This window comes from Rana temporaria, chromosome 1 (assembly GCF_905171775.1).
Source record: "Rana temporaria chromosome 1, aRanTem1.1, whole genome shotgun sequence".
Lineage (NCBI taxonomy): Eukaryota > Metazoa > Chordata > Amphibia > Anura > Ranidae > Rana > Rana temporaria.
Genome location: NC_053489.1, coordinates 673,388,807 through 673,416,804, shown reverse-complemented (window position 1 = coordinate 673,416,804; position 27,998 = coordinate 673,388,807). Strand labels below are relative to the sequence as shown.

The 27,998-nt window shown below is 47.1% G+C and overlaps 1 long non-coding RNA gene across 1 annotated transcript; it reads right to left on the bottom strand.

Annotated features, from left to right (window-relative positions):
- Positions 1-547: 547 nt before the first annotated feature.
- Positions 548-5,992, bottom strand: LOC120924632. Its single transcript, XR_005746387.1, has 2 exons — positions 5,893-5,992; positions 548-1,003 (listed from the first exon to the last, which is right to left on the bottom strand). It is a non-coding gene; the product is annotated as an uncharacterized LOC120924632 (long non-coding RNA).
- Between the last annotated feature and the right edge of the window lie 22,006 nt (positions 5,993-27,998).

Sequence of the window (27,998 nt, the reverse complement as noted above, 5' to 3'; positions counted from 1 at the left end):
TAGGCGCGTTCCCGCGCCGAACGTAGTGCGCATGCTCCGTCAGGAAACTTTCCCGACGTGCATTGCGGCAATTGACGTCGCAAGGACGTCATTTGCTTCAAAGTGAACGTGAATGGCGTCCAGCGCCATTCACGATTCACTTACGCAAACAACGTTAAATTTTAAATTTGCGACGCGGGAACGACGGGTATACGTAGCATTGGCTGCCCCTGCTAATAGCTTACGCAAAAACCGACGTACGCAAACGGCGTAAACTGCGTACGCAGGGCTCGCGTAGGGTTGTGAATCGGCGTTAGTATGCAATTTGCATACTATACGCTGACCACAACGGGAACGCCACCTAGCGGCCTGCGTAAGAATGCAGCCTAAGATATGACGGCATAAGGAGCCTTATGCCAGTCATTTCTTAGGCTGCAGTCGGTGTAACAAGGTTCCTGAATCAGGAGCATTCGTAACGCCGGCGCAAGTAAGCAATTGCGCTGCGTAATTCGAGATTTTCCTAGCTGGTGACGGAAAATATTAATTATATGAAGACAGGAGGCGAGTATCTTATGCATTATCTTTCTTTAATAATGCCCATAGCAGAAATACAACATTTACAGTGATTTCAAGTAGAAAAACGTTTTAACTTGAAAGAAAAAGAAAAAACTACAATACCCAGCAGCCCTCAGGCTGGGTCTGCCAATCAAGAGGCAGGACAGCCGGTATATAAGGGGCTGCCTCCTTAGAACCCTCCTCTTTCTTGAGGCGAATCGGCAGGAAAAACCTGGAACAGAAAACAGTTCGAAACACCGGAACCGTGGCAAACTGGAGCTTCGGTACAGGATTCAGTCGACGGTATCCAGATTCCGGGTCTGGAACGCAGTAGGCACCTCCACTTTCGGTCTGCGGTGAACTAAACCTCATGGATCGAAACGAGAACAGCCATCCCAACGGGGCTAGTGAAGAACGAAACTCCCGAGACGTATCAGCCTCCGACTTGCAGGATGCGTGATTCAACGGCCTAGAACTAAGAGACAACATCGTGATAGGGTTGGGTCGGGAGGGAAGATACTCGCCTCCTGTCTTCATATAATTAATATTTTCCGTCACCAGCTAGGAAAATCTCGAATTATACCTCAGACAGGAGGCTCATATCTTATGCAAGTTCAAAGCTATAACAATGTATATGACTAATAGCAATCAAAATAATATACAAACTGACATAGATATGTGTACCTCCGGTCCAAAGGGGAATTGGCGGAAAGCGGTCGCTGACGACCAGTCCGCCGCTAGCAGTAAGTCACAGAGGAAACCGGAAAAAGAAGTTTAACGTAGGAAACGAGGAGTTGGAAGGATTGCGAAGATCGCAGCGAGGCTGTCGAGGACTCATAAGTCTGTAGACAGCGGACCACACACAGGTGTGGATGTGCGGGGAAGAACGGGTAGAAAAAACCGATTGAAGTTCCGCCTTGTCCACGCACGACGGAAAAAACTTGACTCTCTGAGGCGAGGAATGACGCCCGGATATGTCCAAAGCCCTAACGTCTGACACACGATGATGGAAATCAGACACAAGAAGACAGTAAGCTCGAAGGACAATAACCTCAAAACAGAGTGTCCACGTCCCCCAGTCCGAGAACATGGTCAGGACCTTGGTCACATCCCAAGTGTGCTGGTACTTTGGGCGTTTAAACTTAACGCCTTCAACATCGACACACCAACGGATGTTTACCCACAGGTAACGAGACTACACGGAAGTGGTAGACTGAGAACGCAGAGCGATAGACTTGAAGAGGGCTAAAGGGCCTCCCGGAATCCAAAGAGTCCGCCAGATAGTTGGCCACTACAGACCTAGGCGCCTGAACGGGAACGACCCGTCGTTGATCACACCAAGTAACCCACAGTCCCCAGGTTGATCTAGATGCCGATCTAGTCCCGGGGCCCAGGCCAAGGCCAGGAGATCCCTATCTGTTCCTGAAAGGTCGTAGTCTGCGACCGGCACCCCGAAACCAACCATGTGAGGAGAGGTAGGATGTGCTTCGTGAATAGAGGGTGCAGATCCCCGTTCGGACCAGCGAGGAGATGAGGGGAATGAGGACGCAACCTGGGGAGTTCCACAGTCATCCTCAGAAGGAGGGGAAACCGTGGTTGCGTCGGCCACCATGGAGCGAGCCGCACGACTGATGCTCTCAGGTTCGCTATGTGAAGGAGGACCCTGAGGAACATCGGGAACCGGGAAACGTGTAATGGGACCCCTGTGACCACGTTTGGTGGAGGGCGTCCACAGGGTGCGCCTCCGGATCCGGCCTCTGGTTGTAAAAGCGCGGGAACTGATGTTTGAGACGGGGAACGAACGGGTCCATAGAGAAGGATCCGCGAAGTGAGCGAGGGTCAGGGACCCTGACCGGAGCCGTCGCCAATAGTTGGAATCGATCAGGTAACGAGAAATCCAATCTGCCACCATACTGGGGTAGTCTGGGACATATCCCGCAACGATGTTGCATTCCAGGCAGAAGTGCCCGAAGTCTTTACTAGATCCGCTAGGATTCTGGAACAGGGGCCCCCCCAAGCGATCGACGTCCCGGACTGCGGGTACGTTGTCCATACGCAATAACACACATCAGCTGGACGTGTGTGGCAACGGACTCTTGATGGCAAAAAAGCCGTCAGGGGTTTTACGTGTTGATGTGCAGCAGAGAGTCCTCTGCGGACCACGTCCCGCCAGTGGACTAGGGACTGCACCGAGCACCCCAGCCGAGGCGGCTGGTATCCGACCCTATGACGAAATCCGGTGAAGAATTGAATATGGTCTCGCCGCTCCGTTTGACGGCATGACATAACCACCACCGTAATTCCATCATGGCTTTTGGGTCCAAGCGACTTAGATTGCATAGCGAAGCCCCTAGCGAAGATGTAGAGTCTCGAGTCTCTGGAGGACTCGATAGTGAAGAGGGGCTGGAAAGTGGCCTGGATTGATGCCGAGAACAGGCCGACTAAGCGAGTCAGTCCGAGCAAGGACACTCGCTGCTGCCCAGAATGATATTGATGTCTTTGCGGATGGCGACTAATTGGGTATGGGTAGCCGAAGGATCGCTCGGTTGGTGTCCGCCAAGAACCCCAAAAACTCTATCTCCTCATATGGGGAGAGAATAGGTTTCTCGTGATTTATGAGGAGTCCCAGATCTCGAAGCGATCCGACCATCCAGGAGGCGTGTTCGCTCGCTAGGCAGGGGGAAGGAGCCATTAAAGTAGGTCGTTCGAGTCGATGCTCAGCCTCACCCCTGTTCCGCAGGGTTAGTAACTTGGTGAGATGTCTCGAGCTCCCACCGGGCGAAAACCGCCTCTCCTTTTTCCTGATCAGGAAGATGTAGCTGAGGAAGCTCAGAGAGAGCGGGTCCATCTCTACTATCGCCTGTATGTCTATTAGGACGGTGTTTAGGCTTGAAAAACCGAATGAGATGGGGAACCAGGTCCATGTCTGGCAATATAACTCCATTGTCCTACCGACTTAATGATATCATCAATTAGCGTGATCCCATTGGGCTAGGTCCACCGGCTGTACAGAGGCGGTAGCCTGCTCACTAAGGCGTATGGTTTGGTGATAGGTCCAGAAGATCTAAGACCCAGTACTGTAAGGTCCTAAAGGCCCTCTCTATTCCCTTCCTGGAATACTGCATGATTATGAGATCCACCTCTGGAGTGAGCACCACCGTATTTGGCAATGGAAGGACGAGATTCCGCCCTCAACTTGTTTGGTTAGCGTGCCGACCGATCTCCGGGTCCAGCATTCGATATATTGTGTCACCTCGGGTAGAGGTGCCCAGTCAACGGAGTGTGGATGGCTAATCACCCCCTGGTTGAAAAAATGGTACTCTACTAGAGTCCAATAAGGTTTTACCCTGGGACTCAGGGTTGGCGTCGTCATGAAGCGCCATGTGCCCACTGCTCACATAATCATCATCATTTTCATCCTCAGATTTAAAGGTGTTAGCCGCCTCGTATTCCGCTGACGACTCTGGAAGAGTCCACGAGGAGTCTGGCTCAGTCCGTCTAGCGGACCGCTGCCTCTGCATGAGCATCTCCCCGAGGCTCGGGGGTCAATTGGAGTCTGGGAAGGCAGTGGGTCGGCAGTCCTGGGAGGGTACTGCCTGGGGCATGTTATTTCCTTCCCCTGCCGGGGAGTCGGAGGTCACATCAACGTGGCGGCGTTTTTGGGACGCCCTGCCCTACTCAGGGGCGTTATATCATTGCCGGGTGATCCGGACATAGGGGGTTGCAGGTGGGTTGGAACAACCGACGCCCTGGAAGTCTGGACGGACCTACCGCTTAGTTCAGGAACCTGTGCAGCACCGAGGTAGGCTGGGCCTGCTAGGGCTGTGTCCATCGTTTCCGTGGCACTAGCAGGGGTAAGGCCCTGTCGCCAGCCACAGGAGAGGAGTCTGCTGTCTGCGGATAGCACAGCAGTGCAGCCCAGTAAACTGGAAGTTATGTACTATAATTTATATATTTATTTCTATACTTTAATTATTTAATTATTGTAATAATTTGTTCATTTATTTATATATTTATTTATTCAATTATATAGAATGTGTAATTTATTGTTTATTTATATATTATAATTTGTTATTTTTTTTTTTTTTTATTCATTCAATTTATTTCTATAATTTAATTTATTTAATTATGGTTATAATTTGTTCATTTATTTATATATTTATTTATTCAATTATATAGAATGTGTAATTTATTGTTTATTTATATATTATAATTTGTTATTTATATTATAATTTGTATATTATATATATATTTATTTATTCATTCATTCACGTATATTTACTTATTCATCTATTTAGATATTTATTTATTTATTTGATTCTCCCTATAATAAGTTATTTAATTATTTATAATTTAGGATATCTAAGGGAATAAATTCCCCAGGGACAATACTGCAGAGGAAACTGATGAGCGGTTCGTTCCCCCCAACAATGTATAGAATAATACATTGAGGGGAGAGTTTCCCCAGCAAGCCAGGGTAAACTGACGCTGAGAACCCACGTCCTGTACCCTACACCGCTCACCGCACACTGGCGTAGCGATGCAGGGGGAGCGAGGATCGGGCTCGAGGACGTAGTCTCGCGAGACTACGGCCTCAACGTGATCTGAGGGAAATCCCGCTCGCCCCTAGGAGGCGCGCGGCCCGGAGGGAAAATCACGCGCTCCGAAGGGAAGAGTGCGCGGTCCGGAGGGGAGAGCGCGCGGCCCGGAGGGGAGCGCGTGGTGCGTCGCGAAAAAGGCGCGAATCGGACAGGAGACGCGTGACGCGGCCAGGAAAATGGCGACGTCTCGCGATACCACGGAAACTCTATGTGAGGAAGAGTTATGACCGCCGGTCACAACGTCCAGGCACCCGGGAGGTGCGTGTCGACCGGAGCCCAACCAGAAGGTTGGGAGGGGGGGGGGAAAGTAAAGTAAAGTACTAACACAGGGGAGTATGAAGGTGAGGGGAAAAACGCTGACTTAGCAGAGGGTGTCGAAGCTTCCCACATCAAAAGGAGGGAACAAAGAAAGGGAACAAAGCCAGGTCAGAATGGGTTGAAAAAACAAAACGAAAACAATAAAAAGAACAATTGAAACGTGATTCAGATAAAACTTACCTGACACCGGGCTTCGGTATCAGGGACACAGACACAAAAAAATGCAAAATGTGAAACATGATTTGAACAAATCTACCTGAGACCGGGATACGGTATCAGGGGCACAGACATAATGCAAAATTGAAACATGGTCCAAGCAAATTTACCTGACACCGGGGTACGGTAACAGGGAGACAAAATGCAAATCGGGGGAATATTAGGGAGAAACTCCCAATATTCCACGAATTAGCACACAATCAAAGATTCTGACAAAAATTACCTGACACCGGGAAATACGGTATCAGGGACACACTATTTTGTAACACAGCAATCAAAGAATAAAAGGTACATGAAATAACTTATCTTGTATGCTCTGCCATGAGCAGAAAGAAAGAGGAGGGTTCTAAGGAGGCAGCCCCTTATATACCGGCTGTCCTGCCTCTTGATTGGCAGACCCAGCCTGAGGGCTGCTGGGTATTGTAGTTTTTTCTTTTTCTTTCAAGTTAAAACGTTTTTCTACTTGAAATCACTGTAAATGTTGTATTTCTGCTATGGGCATTATTAAAGAAAGATAATGCATAAGATATGAGCCTCCTGTCTGAGGTATAACTATGGTTACGCAGACGCAATTGCTCTTTGAATCTACCCCATGAACGTTAATGGCAATCCCAGTCTTATAGCCAGATTCACAAAGAGTTACGCCGGCGTATCAGTAGATACGCCGACGTAACTCGGAATCTAAGCCGTCGTAAGTTTAAGTGTATGCTCAAACTGAGATACACTTAAACCTAGCTAAGGTACAACGGCCTGCGCCGCCGTATCTTAGGGTGCAATTTTTATGCTGGCCGCTAGGTGGCGCTTCCGTTGAGTTTGGCGTAGAATATGTAAATGACGAGATACGCCGATTCACAAACGTACGTGCGCCCGTCGCAGTAAAGATACGCCGTTTGCGTAAGGCGTTTTCCGGCGTAAAGTTATTTCAACAAATTGCTGGCCTAGCCAATGTTAAGTATGGCCGTCGTTCCCGCGTCGACATTTGAAAATTTTACGTTGTTTGCGTAAGTCGTCCGTGAATGGGGCTGGACGTAATTTACGTTCACGTCAAAACCAATACGTCCTTGCGGCGTACTTTGGAGCAATGCACACTGGGATATGTACACGGACGGCGCATGCATCGTTCGTAAAAAACCTCAATCACGTCGGGTCACCAATCATTTCCATAAAACACGCCCCCCCATCCTCATTTGAATTAGGCGCGCTTACGCCGACCCCATTTACGCTACGTAAGTTAGGAGGCAAGTACTTTGAGAATACAGGGCCAGATTCACATAGAAGAGCGGCGGCGTAACGTATCGTAGATACGTTACACCGCCGCAATTTTTCATCGCAAGTGCCTGATTCACCAAGCACTTGCGATGAAAACCTAAAAAAATAAAGTTAGGGCACCAAAAACGACGACTAACTTTGCGACGGGAAACTATACTAGCGGCGACGTAGCGAATGCGAAAAACCGTCGTGGATCCGCCGTAACTCCTAATTTGCATACCCGACGCTTCCTAATGACGTAATCCATACGAAACGTACGTCGAGGAGTACACCACTCACGCTACTACGCTCTTCCGGGTCTTGCTGGTTGTCGGGACCTACACGCTGACACGCACGCTATACTGCCGGCTGGATTGTCACCGTATGACCGCAACGGAGATCCTCTCATTCAACTGATCCATGCCCACAGCCTCAGTGCCGGGATTGTGGCACCATTTCTAGTAAGAGGCCATCTGGCTAGTTTTTTATATTTATGGAATATGAAGTTTTAATCAATTAAAAAGGTATCACACTATTGTGGTCTCTCTCCTGGTTTATGCATCTCCTAACAAATTGACTGCGAGACCGACATCTGATCTCATGGGACAGGGTTCCCCAAAAGCTCATTTGACTTTTTTTTTAGTTAAAGAGTCAACGGGAGTTGGTAAGGAGCCACCTTTATTCAATCACTTTGGGTGTCATACATAACGTTATGGTGAAGGCTATGTAAACACGGATCACTCTTCTCAGCAATCAAACAATTTTTGGCACATATTTAAGTGTGAAAATTGGAAAGCATCGAATGCACTTCTGTTGGGACTGTAGTTTTATTTTTGTTTTATTTTGTCTTTTACACTTTTTGCTTATTGCATGGATTGTATATTCACTTTTGTCAAGTGTATAATTATTCAATTGTTATCAAGGGTTAACATATATATTTTTGCACCTAGCGCCCCCTACCCTACTTATCCATAATCTATAACTGTTCAGATACCATTTTAGGGAGGCTGCTTCTAGTTTGTGTTTTTTTCACTAATCACATAATTTAGTCGTTCAATCACAGTATTTTTGTTTGTGGCGCGATTGTACACCAATCTCAATGCTAAAAGTGAAACAATAAAAGTGAAATATTCCTTTAAATTTCGTACCTAGTGATGTCAGCATGTGAAAAATCGCATGTTTCCCGTACATAGAACTGTCCCTGCACAATGTGTAATTTCTGAAAGGAAAAAAGGCATTTAAAACCGGACTTGCGGCTTTAATGAATTGTCGGCTCCGGCAATTCAGAGAGAATTCATTCATAAAAAAAAAAAAAAAATAGCGTGGGGGTCCCCCCAAATTCCATTACCAGTCCCTTCAGGTCTGGAATGGATATTAAGGGGAACCCCGCCGTCAATTAAAAAAAAAATGATGTGGGGTTCCCCCCAAATATCCATTCCAGATCCTTCGGGTCTGGTGTGGATTTTAAGGGGAACTCCACCCCAAATTGAAAAAAAAATGGTGTGGAGTTCCCCCAAAAATTCACACCAGACCCCTTATCTGAGCATGTTAACCTGGCCGGCCGCAGAAAAGAGGGGGGGACAGAGTGCGGCCGCCCCCCTCTCCTGAACCGCACCAGGCCACATGCCCTCAACATGGGGAGGATGTCCCCATGTTGATGGGGACAAGGGCCTCATCCCCACAACCCTTGCCCGGTGGTTGTAGGGGTCTGCGGGCGGGGGGCTTATCAGAATCTGGAAGACCCCTTTAACAAAGGGGACCCCCAGATCCTGCCCCCCCCTGTGTGAATTGGTAATGGGGTACATTGTACCCCTACCATTTCACAAAGGAAGTATAAATAGTTGGAAAAAACACACAGACACACACACCGTAGAAAAAAGTCCTTTATTAATAATAAAAAAAAAAATCCAGCGGTGGTAATCTACTCGGTCCCAGCTCCCTGCTCCAATGTTGTCAGTATCCAGCGACGGGCGGGTGGTCCAGCGATGAGAAGATCCATCCATCCAGAGCGCAACCACGCCGACCTCCTCTCTTCGCTGGACACAGCCCAGCGAATGACAGGCCTGGAGCTTTGACATTTCTTATATAGGGGAGGCGGGGCCACCTGTCACATGACCCCGCCCCCTCTGATGCATCCTCTGCTACATCACTGGGGAAGCCCCCTCTGACGCAAGGGGGAAGCTGGGCTTCCCCAGTGACATAGCAGAAGGTGCGTCAGAGGGGACGGGGTCACATGACGGGTGGCCCCGCCTCCCCTATATAAGAAATGTCACAGCTTCAGCCGCGTCATTCGCTGGACCTCCTCTCTTCAGCCTCTCTTCGCTGAAGAGAGGAGGTTGGTGTGGCTGCGCTCTGGATGGATGGATCTTCTCATCGCTGGACCGGATATCACCCGTTGCTGGATACCGACAATGTTGGAGCAGGGAGCCGGACCGAGTAGATTACCACCGCTGGATTTTTTTTATTTTTTTTATTAATAAAGGACTTTTTTCTAACGTGTGTGTGTGTTTTTTCAACTATTTACACTTCCTTCGTGAAATGGTAGGGGTACAATTCACATAGGGGGGGGGCCAGGATCTGGGGGTCCACTTTGTTAAAGGGATCTTCCAGATTCTGATAAACCCCCCGCCCGCAGACCCCCACAACCACCGGGCAAGGGTTGTGGGGATGAGGCCCTTGTCCCCATCAACATGGGGACATTCTCCCCATGTTGAGGGCATGTGGCCTGGTACGGTTCAGGAGAGGGGGGGGACCGCACTCTGTCCCCCCCCCTCTTTTCTGCGGCTGGCGAGGTTAACGTGCTCGGATAAGGGTCTGGTGTGAATTTTTGGGGGGAACTCCACGCCATTTTTTTTTAAATTTGGGGTGGAGTTCCCCTTAAAATCCACACCAGACCTGAAGGGTCTGGAATGGATATTTGGGGGAACCCCACGTCATTTTTTTTTTAATTGACGGCGGGGTTCCCCTTAATATCCATTCCAGACCTGAAGGGCCTGGTAATTGAATTTGGGGGGAATCCCACGCTATTTTTTTTATTTTTTTTTATGAATGAATCCTCTCTGAATTGCCGAAGCCGACAATTCATTATAGCCGCAAGTCAGTTTTAAATGACTTTTTTTCTTTCAGAAATGACACTTTGTGCAGGGACAGTTCTAAGTACGGGAAACATGCAATATTTCACATGCTTTACACCCCCTAGGTACGAAATTTAAAGTAATATTACACTTTTATTGTTTCACTTTTAGCATTATTAAATTCACTGCTCCCGAAAAAACGTCCGTTTTTTTTTGCATTGATACATGTCCCCTGGGACAGGACCCGGGTCCCCAAACACTTTTTAGGACAATAAATTGCATATTAGCCTTTAAAATTATTACTTTATATTTCTCCCATAGACTTTAAAAGGGTGTTCCGCGGCTTTTCGAATTTGCCGCGAACACCCATAATTGTTCGTTGTTCACCGAACAGGCAATGTTCGACTCGAACTCAAAGCTCATCCCTAATATATATATATATATATATATATATATATATATATAAATAGATAGATAGATAGATAGATAGATAGATAGATAGATAGATAGATAGATAGCTATAGCTATCATTGCCCATTAGTGCTGCATATTAGTGCCTCCTCATCAGTGCTATTTATTGCAGCCGAATCAGTGCCACCTATCAGTGCCCATCAGTGCTGCATATAGGTGCTGCCTATCAGTGCCCATCAGTGCCTCCCATCAGTGCTACCCATCAGTGCCCATCATTGCCACCTATCCGTGCCACCTATCATTGCCCATAAGTTCTACCTATCAGTGCCACCTATCAGTGCTGCCTTTCAGTGCCCATCAGTGCCCATAAGTTCCCCCTATCAGTGTCCATCAGTGCCACCTATCAGTGCTGCATATTGGTTTTGCCTCTTATTGCCCATCAGTGTTGCATATTAGTCCCTTCTCATCAGTGCCTTTCAGTGTGGTCCTCATCAGTGTCCATCAGCACAGCCTATCAGTGCAGCATATTAGTGCTTCCTCATCAGTGCCGCCTCATTAGTGCCCTTCAGTGCTACCTCATAAAAAAAAATTACTTATTTACCAAAAAAAAAAATTTTTCAGTGATTTTTCATTTTTTTTTTGCAAAAAAATAAAAAATCCAGCAGTGATTAAGGGGGTAATCCACAAAAGGGATACGCCGGCGTATCTACTGATACGCCGTCGTATCCCTGTTTCTATCTTTGGAACTGATCCACAGAATCAGTTTCCAAGAGATAGACAGAAGATCCGACATGTGTAATTGAATTACACTGTCGGATCTTAAGGATGCAATTCTAGGCCGGCCGCTAGGTGGCGAGGCCATTGCGGCCGGCGTAGAATATGCAAATGAACACTTACGGCGATCCACGAACGCTCCGACGGGCCCGTCGCTCTAATGCTACGTCGTTTACGTCGAGTTACGCCGTGTAAAAATAGGGCTGAGTCCTATTTGACTAAGCCCTATTAAGTATGGCCGTCGTTCCCGCGTCGAAAATTCAAACTCTACGTCGTTTGCGTAAGACATCCGTGAATGGCGCTGGACGCCATTTACGTTACCGTCTAAGCAAATGACGTCGGAGCGACGTCAGTTAGCGCAATGCACGTCGGGAGCGCGCCTAATTTAAATGGGACTCGCCCCATTAGATTCGGCACGCCTTGCGCCGGACGGATTTGAGTTACACCGCCGCAAATTTCCAGGTAAGTGTGTTGTGGATCGATACCTAACTTAGGAAATTTGCGGCAGTGTAACTTAATTCACTTAAGTTACGTTGCGCTGCGGGGCTGTGGATTTGGCCCTAAATACCACAAAAATAAAGCTCTATTTGTGTGGGGGGAAAAAAAATTTTTTTTTGTGTACAGCGTTGCACAACTGCGCAATTGTCATTCAAAGGGTGGCTGCGCTGAAAATCACCCTGGGCAAGGAGAAAGACAATGTTGGCGGTAGACAAGTGGTTAATGGGTGAATAGCATTCAGAGATGGTTGAGTAGGGGGGGGGCAGTTCCAGAACCCGGGGACACGCTGACCTCCAATCCCGCATCGTCACATTGAGGAAATAAGGACGGGATGGAGAGCAAGGACGTCAATTAAAGCCACTCGGCAGGAAGGTCCCTTTTCCTGGGAGTCGGTTTATATAAATCTTTTTCATGGTAGAAGATGATTATATGTGAGAGGCCGGTGTCTTCAGAGGAGAGGAGGAGGGTGTGTAATCACTTCCAGTCCGGTCACGTGACCTGCGAGTAATCGTACAAAATCAATGCTACGCCTTTGATGAACTCGTCCTCTGGATGCCCCGCGGGTCACACTTCATTCTCAAGGAGATAAAAGAGCTGCCAGGGCAACAGAGACGTTGTTTGATATGTTCTGGATCCGGGGTTAGACACCTACTCAGAGCCCGTAGAAATGTTCCAGATTATTATTATTATTTTTCCATATGGGAACGTGTACGAAAATGGTAAGCAAAGGTGGTCAACATTTTACATTTTTTTTTTCAGGCAAAGTTTGTTTGACTTAAAGCCGGAGGCCCAGATTCACAGAGAGCAAGGCGCACATTACGCCGCCGTAGAGTAACCAACGTACGCTACGCCAACGCAGCGCAGAGAGGCAAGCATTGAATTCAGCAAGCCAGTGCTCCCAACGCCGCGCCAGCGTGGCGTGGGTTTCGAAGGCGTACGCCGGCGTAGGTGGAAGTGGGCGCGACCCATGAGAATGAGGCGTGAACCCATGCAAATGACGGGCCGAGCGCCAGACATGTACGTATCACGAACTGCGCATGCGCACACCCCCCCCCCCCGCTCACAACCACGCCGGCACAACTGCCTAAGCTACGCCGGATATCACCGCGTACGGTGTGAACGTAACCTACGCCCAGCCAGACACACGTCCAACGTAAAATACGCCGGCTTGTGTTCCCTGGTGCAGACCTGAGCATGTCTGTTGCCGGGCTGCACCTCCTTTATGGGGAATGACTTTACGCCGGACGTACAACTTACGCGCACCTCGCGTAGCATGCGCCGGGCGCGCGCACGTTCGCGAATCGCCGTATTTCCCTCATTTGCATGTTTGAATGGCTAATCAATGGGAGCGGCACTATGCGCCCAGCCTAAATGTGCGCCCACCCTACGCCAGCGTAAGCAAGTTACGTCGGCGGGGTGTAGCCTGTTTTTATGCACATATCTGTTCGTGGGTCTGGCGCACAGATACGACAGCGCACATTTGCACTTACGTCGGCGTAACTTGTTATACGTCGGCGTAAGTGCTTTGTGAATCTGGGCCGGAGTGTCCAAACTTTCTAAAAGGACCGGCTTACTGTCCTTCAGATTTGGGGGTGGGGGCCTGGATTGTGGCCAGTGGGGGGGTAGAAAACGTCCCGCCATTGGTGGGAGTAATAAATCATAGCTCCCAACTGTCCCGGATTTCGAGAGACTGTCCTGGATCTGGAGCAATGTCCCTCTGTCCCTCTTTACTCCTCATTTGTCCCTCATCTATATAGATTAGGGTTGTCCCGATACCACTTTTTTAGGACCGAGTACAAGTACCGATACTTTTCTTCAAGTACTCGCCGATACCGAATACCGATACTTTTTTTTTTGTCATGTGTCAGTATTTTTTTTTTATTTTACAATTTAAATTTTGTACAATTTTTTGTTGTTTTTTTTACAATGCTTTCTTGGGGGGGGGGGGAGTGGATGGTGTCAGTGGGCCAGATTCAGGTACCGCTGCGCACTTCTTGCGGAGGCGCAGCGTCCCGTTTTTGCCTTGCGCCCCCGCAAATTATTTGCGCTACGCTTCATTCACGAAGCAGTAGCCACGTAATTTGCGTGGGCGCTCCTCAAAAATGCCCGGCGTAAGGGCGCGTAATTTAAATGATCCCATAGGGGGCGTGGATCATTTAAATTAGGCGCGTTCCCGCGCCAAACGTAGTGCGCATGCTCCGTCGGGAAACTTTCCCGATGTGCATTGCGGCAAATGACGTCGCAAGGACGTCATTTGCTTCAAAGTGAACGTAAATGGCGTCCAGCGCCATTCACGATTCACTTACGCAAACAACGTAAAATTTAAACTTCGCAACGCGGGAACGACGGGTATACGTAGCATTGGCTGCCCCTGCTATTAGCAGGAGCAGCCTTACGCGAAACCCGACGAACGGAAACAACGTAAACTGCGTACGCAGGGCTCGCGTAGGGTAGTGAATCGGCGTTAGTATGCAATTTGCATACTATACGCTGACCACTACGGGAACGCCCCCTAGCGGCCATCGTAAGAATGCAGCCTACGATATGACTGGCATAAGAGCCTTATGCCAGTCATATCTTAGCCTGCCATCGGCGTAACGAGGTTCCTGAATCAGGAGCATTTGAAACGCCGGCGCAAGTAAGCAATTGCGCTGTGTAACTATGGTTACGCAGACGCAATTGCTACCTGAATCTGGGCCAGTGTGTTTTTTATTTTAATTTGTATTATTTTTTACAATTAATTATTTTTATTATTTATTGCAATATATATATATTTTTTTTTTAGCCCTGTTGGGGGGCTATGGTGAGATATCAGGGGTCTTAACAAACCTCTGACATCTCCCCTTTGAGACAAACGAAGGGACTAAGGCCACAGATTCCCCCAGTCCCTTTCTCAGCTGCACTGAACATGAATGGAGAGAAGACAGCGGCTCCTCTCCATTCATAAACTGAAGCATCGTAAACACAGGCTACGATGTTTCAGTTATATGAATGAACAGAGTTCTATTGATACGCCGCGTAACTTCTAGGATGCGCCGGCGTATCTTTTTTTCTGTATCCAGAAAGCAAGATACGCCGGATTTTTGCTTAGATACGACTGACGTAAGTCTCTTACGCCGTCGTATCTTAGTTGCATATTTACGCTGGCCGCTAGGTGGCGTTTCCGTAGATTTACGTGCAGAATATGCAAATTAGGTAGATACGCCGATTCACTAATGTACGTGCGCCCGGCGTATCTATATGCGTCGTTTGCGTAAGGCGTCGGACCGGCGTAAAGTTACCCCTGCTATAGTGAGGCGTACGCAATGTTAAGTATGGACGTCGGGACAGCGTTGAATTTTCCGTCGTTTGCGTAAACGTTCGCGAATAGGGCTTTGCGTAAGTTACGTTCACGTCGTCTAGGCATTGAGCGGGCGTGATTTAATTTGAAAATTCAACGTGATACTGAGCATGCGGGCGCATGCGCCGTTCGAAAAAAGCGTAATTTACGTGGGGTCATGCTTAGTTTACATAAAACACGCCCCCCTGTTCCTCATTTGAATTAGGCGCGCTTACGCCGGCACATTTACGTTACGCCGCCGTAACTTTAGACGCAAGTGCTTTGTGAACACAGCACTTGCCTCTCTAAGTTGCGGCGGCGTAGCGTAACTACGATACGCTACGCCCGCTTATATTTACGCCTATCTATAATATATATATTATATATATATATATATATATATATATATAATATTATTATTATTATTAAAGGGCTCGGAGGTCCCCAGGGCCCCAGGTGACTACCCCCCTTTTTTTATACATATTTTTCTTTATTTCTTCTTTTTTTGTAAAGGCCCCCCCCCCGCTTCTCAATCTCAGGCGGCAACACCCCCCCCCCCCGGTTCTCTGCTCCAGGGGGCCTATGCCTGAAGCTGTGTAAGGGGCCCCATAATTCCTGATGGCGGGCCTGTCTGCTGTGCAGGGATTGCAAGAGGCTGCTACCAAGATGAATTGGGGTACAGTATTTACACGCTGACTTTAACCACTTGCCGACTGCTGCACGCCGATATACGTCGGCAGAATGGCAGCGGTGGGCAAATGGACATACCTTTAGGAAGCCGTGCGGCAGGGGCATGCTCACCACAGTCTCCGTGACCGTGCCCAGGCCCGTCGCTACAGGACAGGCAAAACAAACAATTGCTTGGGGCCCCAAGCTGGCCTGGGGCCCCCAACTTCCCCTTTTCAGGCTGTAGCGTGGCCCAGCTCCTCTTCCTTACTCCTGGAGTCCTGTCAGTCCGGCCGGGTACCGCGCGTGGTACAGGAGATTCAGTTTCCTGTTCCCGGCTGGACTGACAGGAAGTGCACACTGAGTGCGCACTTCCTTTCAGTCCGGCCGGGAACACAGGAAACTGAATCTCCTGTACCGCGTGGTACCAGGCCCGGGCACTATCTGGTAATGAGGAGGTGGAGACTCAGCTCCTTGCACAGATGGAAAGGGCTGCAAGGTCTGGGACGGTGATAATAATGGGGGATTTTAACTACCCAGAAATTGACTGGATTAATGGCACTTCTGGGACAGTTAAAGGACAAAAATTTAAAAACCTATTGCAGGACAATTTTTTGGTGCAGTTTATTGAGGCCCCAACTAGGAATGATGCCCTGTTGGACCTGATAATTTCAAACCATGCAGAGCTTATTACTAATGTTCAGATAAAGGAACACCTGGGTAGCAGTGATCATAACATGATTTCATTTAATGTTAACTATAAGCAAGAAATACATACAGGAAATATTAAAACACTAAATTTTAAGAGAGCAAATTTTCCAAGGATGAGGGCTGCTCTCCAGGACTTGGACTGGGAGGGACTATTGGCACAGATGAACACAGAACAGAAATGGGAATTTTTCAAAAAGACTGTGTGGAACCTCACGGCAAAGTATGTTCCCATGGGCAATACGTTTAAAAGGCTAAAAATAAAACCTATGTGGCTCACGGTCAAAGTTAAAAAAGCTATAAACAATAAGAAAGTAGCTTTTAAAAAATATAAAAATGAAGGAACACTAGTGTTGTTTAAATGTTACAAAGAATATAACAGGATATGCAAAAAGGAAATCAAGGAAGCAAAAATTCAAAATGAACGACAGATTGCAAAAGATAGTAGGACAAACCCCAAAAAATTCTTTAAATATATTAATAGTAAAAAGGTGAAGTCTGAGCATGTAGGCCCCTTACAAAATAATCTAGAGTGGGTGACTGGGGACAAAGAGAAGGCAAATTTATTAAATGTTTTCTTCAGCTCTGTGTATACAATGGAGCATGGGGGAGCTCATGTCCAAAATGGGGGTGGGAGTGACACAGCCCCAAATCCACAATGGCTCAAAAGTGATATGGTCCAGAAATATTTAGACAGAATAAAGGTGGATAAAGCACCTGGACCTGATGGCATCCATCCACGGATCCTAGGTGAGTTGAGCTCTGTCATTTCAAAGCCACTGTATCTAATATTTAGGGACTCATTAAAGACAGGAATAGTACCACTGGATTGGCGCAGGGCCAATGTGGTGCCCATATTTAAAAAGGGAACAAAGTCTTTACCAAGTAACTATAGACCTGTTAGTTTAACTTCTATAGTTGGGAAGATACTGGAACGTTTAATAAAAGACCACATGGATGAGTTCTTGCAGGAAAAAAACTATTTAAGCAGCAGACAACATGGATTCATGAAAGACAGAAGTTGTCAGACAAACCTGATTTCCTTTTATGAAGAGGTAAGTAAAACCCTGGACAGAGGCGTGGCTGTGGACGTGATATATTTGGATTTTGCAAAAGCGTTCGATACAGTTCCGCACACACGGCTCATGTGTAAGGTAAGGTCTACAGGATTGGATATATCAGTTTGTAAATGGATAGAAAACTGGCTGAAAGACAGAATTCAGAGAGTCGTGGTTAATGATTCTTACTCTGAATGGTCCAAGGTTATCAGTGGTGTACCCCAAGGTTCAGTGCTGGGACCCTTACTTTTCAATATATTTATAAATGATATTGGGTCTGGGATCAAAAGTAACATTTCTGTCTTTGCAGATGACACCAAGCTATGCAGTGGAATAACGTCCTTGCAGGATGTCTCCAATTTACAAGCCGACCTCAATGCTCTGTCTAATTGGGCGACTGAGTGGCAGATGAGGTTTAATGTTGATAAATGTAAAGTTATGCACTTGGGGGCTAAGAATATGCATGCATCATACATACTAGGGGGAGTACAACTGGGGGGGTCTGTAGTGGAGAAGGATCTGGGGGTTTTAGTTGATCATAAGCTCAATAATGGCATGCAATGCCAAGCTGCGGTTTCCAAAGCGAGCAAAGTCCTTTCTTGTATAAGAGAGGTATGGACTCCAGAGACAGAGATATAATTTTGCCCCTGTACAAATCATTAGTAAGACCTCATCTGGAATATGCAGTTCAGTTTTGGGCACCAGTTCTCAAAAAGGATATAGGAGAACTGGAGAAAGTGCAGAGAAGAGCAACCAAACTGATAAGAGGCATGGAGGAGCTCAGCTATGAGGAAAGATTAGAGGAACTAAATTTATTCACTCTTGAGAAGAGGAGAATAAGGGGGGATATGATCAACATGTACAAATATATAAGAGGTCCATACAGTGAACTTGGTGTTGAGTTATTCACTTTACGGTCATCACTGAGGACAAGGGGGCACTCTTTACGTCTAGAGGAAAAGAGATTTCACCTCCAAATACGGAAAGGTTTTTTCACAGTAAGAGCTGTGAAAATGTGGAACAGACTCCCTCCAGAGGTGGTTCTGGCCAGCTCAGTAGATTGCTTTAAGAAGGGTCTGGATTCTTTCCTAAATGTACAGAATATAACTGAGTACTAAGATTTGTAGGTAAAGTTGATCCAGGGTAAATCCGATTGCCTCTCGGGGGATCAGGAAGGAATTTTTTCCCCTGCTGTAGCAAATTGGATCATGCTCTGCTGGGGTTTTTTGCCTTCCTCTGGATCAACTGTGGGTATGGAGTTGGGTGTATAGGATTTTACTGTGTTTTTTTATTTTGTTTTTTTGTGGTTGAACTGGATGGACTTGTGTCTTTTTTCAACCTGACTAACTATGTAACTATATCTGATAGGGGACTGGGGACCCATAATGATAAAACACAGGACTGACAGGAGGAAGAGGAGCTTGGCCACGCTACAGCGGTAGCCTACAGGGAAGAAGGGGAGGTGAGAATAGAAAAACATAGGGACTAGGGAGGGGGGGAGGAGTAAGAACATAGGCGCAAAAAATTAGTGTATCGCTAACGTAGGCTTTGTGTGCAGGGGGGTGCTTGGGGGCCCCCATTTTGCTTGAGGCCCCCAAATTCCTTCAAACGGCCCTGACCGTGCCTGTAGGCCCTGTGAACTCGAAGTTCGCCAGCGGCCCACGATCGTGTCACTGAGAGGCAGAACAGGGAGATGCCTTTGTGAACAAGGCATTTCCCTGTTCTGCCTAGTGACAGGACACTGATCTACTGTTCCCTGTGATCGGGAGCAGTGATCAGTGTCGTGTTACTTGTAGCCCAGCCCCCCACAGATAGAATCACTCCCTAGGACACATTTAACCCCTTCATTGCCCCCTAGTGTTTAACCCCTTCCCTGCCAGTGTCATTTACACAGTAATCAGGGCATTTTTATAGCACTGATCGCTGTATAAATGACAAGGGTCCCAAAATAGCGTCAAAAGTGTCTGATGTGTCCGCCATAATGTCGCAGTCACGATACAAATCGCAGATCGCCGCCATTACTAATAAAAAAATTTAAAAAAATAAAAAAGATGGCATAAAACTATCCCCTATTTTGTAGACGCTGTAACTCTTGCGCAAAACAATCAATAAACGCTTATTGTGATTTTTTTTTTTTTACCAAAAATAGGTAGAAGAATACGTATCGGCCTAAACTGAGGACAAATATATATGTTTTTATATATTTTTGGGGGACATTTATTATAGCAAAAAGTAAAAAATATTCCTTTTTTTTTCAAAATTGTCACTCTTATTTGTTTATAGCGCTAAAAATAAAAACCTCAGAGGTGATCGAATACCACCAAAAGAAAGCTCTATTTGTGGCAAAAAAAGGACGTCAATTTTGTTTGGATACAGTGTCGCACGACCGCGCAATTGTCAGTTAAAAATTACGCAGTGCCGAATCGCAAAAAGTGCTCTGGTCAGGAAGGGGGGTCAATTCTTCCGGGGCTGAAGTGGTTAAAAGTAAAAATATCTTCCTGGAGTTCAGCTTTAACCTGAACCACGTGCAGTGCGTGTCCTGAGCTGTCCATGGTGCTGATAGCTCAAGTTTATATGCGCTATAATTCTGTCCGGGATCGTCAAGTTTTTTTTTTTCTCACCTATTAAAAAAAGTTATTACTATATATCAGGGGTCTCCAAACTTTCTAAACAACGGGCCAGTTTACTGTCCTTCAGACTTTAGGGGGGCCGGACTGAGGCTATCAGGAATAGAAAATGTCCCAGCATCAGGTGGAGTAAACAATACCCTATCATTGGTATCCTTGGGGCCCCGTAGCTGGTGTCATTGATAGGAATTGTGCCCCATTATTGGTATCATTGGGCCCCCGTAGTTGGTATCATAGGTAGGAATTGTGCCTCATCATTGGGCCCCGTAGCTGGTGTCACTGGACCCCATTATTGGTATCATTGGGCCCTGTAGTTGGTGTCATAGGTAGGACTTGTGCCCAATCTTTGGTATCATTGGGCCCCGTAGCTGGTGTCATTGGAAGGAATTGGGCCCCATCAATGAGCCCCGTAGCTGCTGTCATTGGAAGGAATTGGGCCCCATCATTGGTATTATTGATCCCCGTAGCTGGTGTCATTGGTAGGAATTGTGCCCCGTTATTGGTATCATTTGGGCCCCGTAGCTGGTGTCATTGGTAGGAATTGTGCCTCATCATTGGGCCCCGTAGTTGGTGTCATTGGTAGGAATTGTGCCTCATCATTGGGCCCCGTAGTTGGTGTCATTGGTAGGAATTGGTGTCATTGGGATAATTGTGCCCCGTTATTGGGCCCCGTAGTCGGCGTCATTGGAAGGAATTATGTCCCATCATTGGTAGGAATTGTTCCTCATCATTGGGCCCCGTAGTTGGTGTCATTGGTAGGAATTGTGAACCATTATTGGTATCAGTGAATTAAATAGTGCCCCAAGGGCAATATAAAAGCAAGCAATGGGCCACATCCGGCCCCCGGGCTGCAGTTTGGAGACCACTGCTATATATAATTAAAAATCCAATTTTGTATAGAACAGCCACCCACAGCTCGAGCCATTAGTGTACGGAACGGCTGGGAAGGGAAGGAGCCTTCATGGAGGAAAACTGGAACAGTAACGATACAGAGTATGAAGTCTTTATTATATCACAATTATTATTTTTTTATGTTTTTTTTTTTTTTTTTTGTTTCTCTTGACCAGTTTGTCTACTCATCCCATAATTTTACTTCCCAATTGTTGCCAGGACTGAAAATACAAAACGTTGACACTAGAACAAAGGAAATCTTTCAACGGGTACACCCTATTCTGGTGACAACAGTCTTATGCCGCGTACACACGATCGGATTTTCCAACAAGAAAAGTCCGATGTCAGCTTTTAACCACTTAAGACCCCGGACCATTATGCAGGCAAAGGACCTGGCCAGTTTTTGCGATTCAGCACTGCGCCGCTTTAACTGACAATTGCGCGGTCGTGCGGCGTGGCTCCCAGACAAAATCGGCGTCCTTTTTTCCCCACAAATAGAGCTTTCTTTCGGTGGTACTTGATCACCTCAGCCGTTTTTATTTTTTGCGCTATAAACAAAAATATTCACTAGTACCTCTAGTGAATACCAGTTAGCAGTGGCGGCTGGTGCTCAAAATTTTTGGGGAGGCGCAAACGAAAAAATAAATAAAAAAATTGCAGCCTCACTGTGCTCATCAAATGCAGTCACTGTGCCATCAATTGTCACCACTGTGCCATGCCATCAAACGCAGCCACTGTGCCATCAATTGTCACCACTGTGCCATGCCATCAAACGCAGCCACTGTGCCATCAATTGTCACCACTGTGCCATGCCATCAAACGCAGTCACTGTGCCATGCCATCAAACACAGCCACTGTGCCATCAATTGTCACCACTGTGCCATGCCATCAAACGCAGCCACTGTGCCCATCAATTGTTGCCACTGTGCCAATTGTCACCACTGTGCCCTTTAATTGTCGCCACTGTGCCAATTGATGCCACTGTGCCCATTGTCGCCACTGTGCCCATTGATGTCACTGTGCCCTTTAATTGTCGCCACTGTGCCCTTTAATTGTCACCACTGTACCCATTGTCGCCACTGTGCCCATTAATGTCACTGTGCCCTTTAATTGTTGCCACTGTGCCCATTGTCGCCGCTGTGCCCTGTAAAATGCCCCTCCCCCCACCCGGCACTTACCATTCTGGGGTCAGCCATCCTCCTTCCATGTCCCTCGATGTCTTCTCTCCCCCCCTTGATAACGCTTCAGCCAATCAGGTTACCAGTAACCAGAACCGGTGAACCTGATTGGCTGAGACGCCTGTCCGTCTTATCCAAGGAACCCACCGCCGGTACGTCCTGAGGATAAGCATCAGGAAGCCGACTACAGCCTGATAGGCACTTCCACACAGCCAACCAGCTGCCATTATTCAGGTGGCCGGCACTTACCATCCGGCCATCTGAATAGTCGGCGGGAGCAGCGAAAATACATAGATTCATGCAATGCATGAATCTATGTATTTCAGTGGCAGTGCGAGAGCCAGAAGGGGCGGCGCTCCGGTGCCCCCTATGGAGGAACCACCACTGCGTTGGTACTTAGGCCCTCTCATACCTCGGGTCAGCCCGTGTCATCCACCAGGGTGATCTGCTTGTGTACTTATCCAGCAGATTGATCGGAGCCTCTCTACTGCTATGGTTACCAGTCTCCAAGCCTGACCCCTGAAGTGACAATAAGAGAGAACTCAAATGGAATTTGTAACGTTGGCACAGCGTTTCCTGGGTTGGTTTCCAGTGTTTTCTGGAACAGCTCCCTCTCCAGCTTACACGAGCCAAAAACAGCCGAAGTCTCAGAGCAAACCATCACCGAGGGTCCAGTCTCACAAGCAGCATTAAGGATTATTGCTCTGTGTTTGGGGCCAAATGAGGCAATTCCAGACAGATCTTTCCAGATGCCTGTGATAAAGCTCAGTGGATAACTATCAGGACCAGGATCTGAGACCATGACCTCTACTGCATCCAGCAGGAGCTCTCCTTGATGAGCCACCTGAGATGCTGGACCACATCCTTTATAAACCCTTGGATAATCTTGCCTTGTACCTTGTTTCTGTTGAACCTTGAACTCCTCCCATGAACTCTGTACTTCCTGTTTGCCAGATTATTGTGCTCTCTCCAGCCGATATCTTGCTTCTTTGCGTACCTGCAGCTGTCCTTACCTCTACCACCACTCGTTACTGACCTTTGGCATTTTTCTTGACCGCGCTTGTGCCTGTGATAAAGCTCAGTGGATAAAGATTAAGACCAGGATCTGAACCCATGACCTCTACTGCATCCAGTATAGGGTGACCACATTTCCAAACTACCATTCAGGGACACCCTCCCTTCCCAAAAATCAGCTTGTGCTGTAACGAATCACAGCACGGTGATTGGACACAAGAGGCGGGATTTATGATTTCTCCAATTACAAGCAGGGAGCGGGGATTGTGCTCCTCCAGGCATTCCCGGCCAGGACAAGTACTGTCAGTGAGTAAAGAGGTGATGTGGTGGCCTTTTTTGGGGGCATCAGATTGGCCCGGGGGGTGGCTGTGTCGGTTTCATTCCGGGACACTGTATGGTCCTGGAATGAAGGTGCTCGGGACAGACCTGCAAAATGCGGGACTGTCCCGGGCAATCCGGGACACGTGGTCACCCTAATCCAGTAGGAGCTCTCCTTACTGAGGCACTGTACAGCATCCTTTCTAAACCCTTGGATAATCTTGCCTTGTACCTTGTTTCTGTTGAACCTTGAACTCCTCCCATGAACTTTGTACTTCCTGTTTGCCAGATTATCGTGCTCTCTCCAGCCGATATCTTGCTTCTTTGCGTACCTGCAGCTGTCCTTACCTCCACTACCACTCGTTACTGACCTTTGGCATTATTCTAGACTATGCTTCTGCTTGATCCGAACCTGCAACCACTTGGTACTGACCTGAGACTTGTTTACTGACCATGCTTGTGCTTGATCCTTACCTGCAATGCCTGCTACTGGACCCCGGCTTACTAACCTCCCAGTGGAGGTGATCCTGAGGACTGCGACCTGGTACTAACACGCAGCAAAACCCATCTCCACCATTAGTACCTCTAGTGAATACCTGTAAGTACTTAGGCCCTCCCATACCTCGGGTCAGCCCGTGTCATCCACCAGGGTGATCTGCTTGTGTACTTATCCAGCAGATTGGTCGGAGCCTCTCTACTGCTATGGTTACCAGTCTCCAAGCCTGACCCCTGAAGTGACAATAAGAGAGAACTCAAATGGAATTTGTAACGTTGGCACAGCGTTTCCTGGGTTGGTTTCCAGTGTTTTCTGGAACAGCTCCCTCCCCAGCTTACACAAGCCAAAAACAGCCGGAGTCTCAGAGTAAACCATCACCGAGGGTCCAGTCTCACAAGCAGCATTAAGGATTATTGCTCTGTGTTTGGGGCCAAACGAGGCAATTCCAACTGCCAATGTAAAATAATATTTAAGCAGAAAAATCTTTCCAGATGCCTGTGATAAAGCTCAGTGGATAACTATCAGGACCAGGATCTGAGCCCATGACCTCTACTGCATCCAGCAGGAGCTCTCCTTGATGAGCCACCTGAGATGCTGGACCACATCCTTTATAAACCCTTGGATAATCTTGCCTTGTACCTTGTTTCTGTTGAACCTTGAACTCCTCCCATGAACTTTGTACTTTCTGTTTGCCAGATTATTGTGCTCTCTCCAGCCTATATCTTGCTTCTTTGCGTACCTGCAGCTGTCCTTACCTCCACTACCACTCGTTACTGACCTTTGGCATTTTTCTTGACCGCACTTGTGCCTGTGATAAAGCTCAGTGGATAAAGATTAAGACCAGGATCTGAACCCATGACCTCTACTGCATCCAGTATAGGGTGACCACATTTCCAAACTACCATTCAGGGACACCCTCCCTTCCCAAAAATCAGCTTGTGCTGTAACGAATCACAGCACAGTGATTGGACACAAGAGGCGGGATTTATGATTTCTCCAATCACAAGCAAGGGGCGGGGATTGTGCTCCTCCAGGCATTCCTGGCCAGGACAAGTACTGTCAGTGAGTAAAGAGGTGATGTGGTGGCCTTTTTTGGGGGCATCAGATTGGCCCGGGGGGTGGCTGTGTCGGTTTCATTCCGGGACACTGTATGGTCCTGGAATGAATGTGCCCGGGACAGACCTGCAAAATGCGGGACTGTCCCGGGCAATCCAGGACACGTGGTCACCCTAATCCAGTAGGAGCTCTCCTTGCTGAGCCACTGTACAGCATCCTTTCTAAACCCTTGGATAATCTTGCCTTGTACCTTGTTTCTGTTGAACCAGGGTGATCTGCTTGTGTACTTATCCAGCAGATTGGTCAGAGCCTCTCTACTGCTATGGTTACCAGTCTCCAAGCCTGACCCCTGAAGGGACAATAAGAGAGAACTCAAATGGAATTTGTAACTTTGGCACAGTGTTTCCTGGGTTGGTTTCCAGTGTTTTCTGGAACAGCTCCCTCTCCAGCTTACACGAGCCAAAAACAGCCGGAGTCTCAGAGCAAACCATCACCGAGGGCCCAGTCTCACAAGCAGCATTAAGGATTATTGCTCTGTGTTTGGGGCCAAACGAGGCAATTCCAACTGCCGATGTAAAATAATATTTAAGCAGACAGATCTTTCCAGATGCCTGTGATAAAGCTCAGGCCATTACGAAGATACTGGCCAGAGAGACCATGATGAAATAATCCCTAAATTTCACCCTGATGGGCCACATTCCGCATCATCTGCGTCGTGGGCTTTGCCCCGATCTACAGCGGGCAGATGGAGTTTATTTTACCGCTAATGTCCACACAGAGTTTCCGCATCAAGGACAGAAAACTGGTTATCTGCAGAGCAATAAACATATACGAATATGCACAATTATGTGGCCAGCGTGATTAGCTCTGTTGATGTGATCTGTATTTCATCATAAAACAAGATTTGCATCTCCCATCATTGTGCAGAACTATAATTATACTTGTTCATAAGGAAAACGATAAATATGGCAACATAATTGTCATGATGATGTTGGCCTCGAACTATGCAACTTATGTTTCAGTTTTGCTTCTCATATATAAAATATATTTAAAACCAAATGGAAAATACAGTGCGAACAAGATTGTTAATGATTAAATGATCATTTTAAGTGCTTATATGTTAACCTCTTGCCAAGCATATAACGTACAGTGCCTTGAAAAAGTATTCATACCCCTTGAAATTTTCCACGTTTTGTCATGTTACAACCAAAAATGTAAATGTATTTGTAACAGAATGGCCCGTGATACCCAGAGACTTTTGAAATTCATGTATTGCAGGATATCTTGAAATATTACAAGTTGTTAATTCTGACCCCAACAGGTCAATAGGAGAGTGTCTCCTTCACTGTGGAACATAGACTATTGAGGTGCTAATTAAGTCTGCTACTGTTAAGGCCCCGTACAGACTAGCAAACATGTACGATGAAACCGGTCCGCCGGACCGTTTTCAGCGGACATGTCTGCCCGGAGATTTCTGTATGATGGCTGTACTCACCATCATACAGAAATCCGCGCGTACTCAATACGCGGCGACGAGGCCGTGCCGATGACGCGGCGACGTGCGCGGCCCTGGCAGTTCAATGCTTCCATGCATGCGTCGAAGTCATTCGACGCATGCGAGGGATGGCGGCTGCTCGGACATGTACGGTAGGTCTGTACAGACGACCGAACATGTCCGACGGACAGGATTCCAGCGGGCATGTTTCTAAACATGTTTAGAAATATTTGCCCGCTCGAAAAAGCGGACATGTCCGACGGACAGGATTCCAGCGGGCATGTTTCTAAACATGTTTAGAAATATTTGCCCGCTCGAAAAAGGCCCGGCGGGCAAATGTACGGTGGAATCCTGTCCGCTCGGCTGTACAGACGACCGAACATGTCTGCTGAAACTGGTCCTTGTCGGTGATTTTGAGCAGTGATTTTAATGATGCAGCATCATTAAAATCACTGCTCCAGAAAAAACGACCATTTAAAAAAAAAAATATTCCATTGATACATGTTCCCTGGGGCAAGACCCAGGTTCTCAAAGACGTTTTCACAGGCATACTATAGACACCCAGCAGGTACAATATTTAAAGGAATTTTTCATTATTTTTTTTTTTAAGCATCATGATGCTTAAATTAAAAAAAAAAAAAGAAAAATTCCTTTAAATATTGTACCTGCTGGGTGTCTATAGTATGCTTGTGTAGCTTTATGGTGCACACTGCAGAGGACACGGGCAATACACCACATGAGAATACTGCAGCTAGCACAATCAACTACCTGCCAGTAAATTAGGAAGAACTGATCTAGCTAAACTATACAGTGTATAAATATATGTACAACACCTGGGATGTATATATATCCTCTACACACTGTAACATTAACTGACTAACCTGCCTGCTCTATCTACCTAGAAAAAATTACTCTCTCTCTCTCTCTCTGACTGATCTCTAACCAGCGCCGGAACACACTATACAAGGCCGACCTGCAAGCGGCCTTTTATAGTGTGGGGCGTGTACTAAACCCCCTGAGCCATAATTGGAAGTGCATGCTTGGCCAATCATCAGCGCGCAATGCCGCAGTGAATTATGGGCCGTAGCGCGTCACTCGAATTTGGTGCGAACGACCCGTTTTGTTCATATTTCGACGAACGATCGAACATACGATGTTCGAATCCAACATACGTTCGACTCGAACACGAAGCTCATCCCTAGGGGGGGGGGGGTTATAAGTTTCTTTCCTCCACTTCTTATAAATGGGCCCCTTGGAGCCCTGATTATAGCCTGACCCCGTCTTCTCACTCTGCTGTCCCGGGTAATCCAGCGTCAGGTCACGGTGACTTATCTGAACGAGGGAGACACAAATACAAAAGCCATCCGCCCAGATTTCCAGTTTGTGTAAAAATAATACCAGAGATATATTATCCTTTTAATAATCTTCCCGGGGCTTGTGTAATTTGGAAAGCCGCCTATATAACGTTGACGCTGGATAACTAGGAGGGCTATAAATT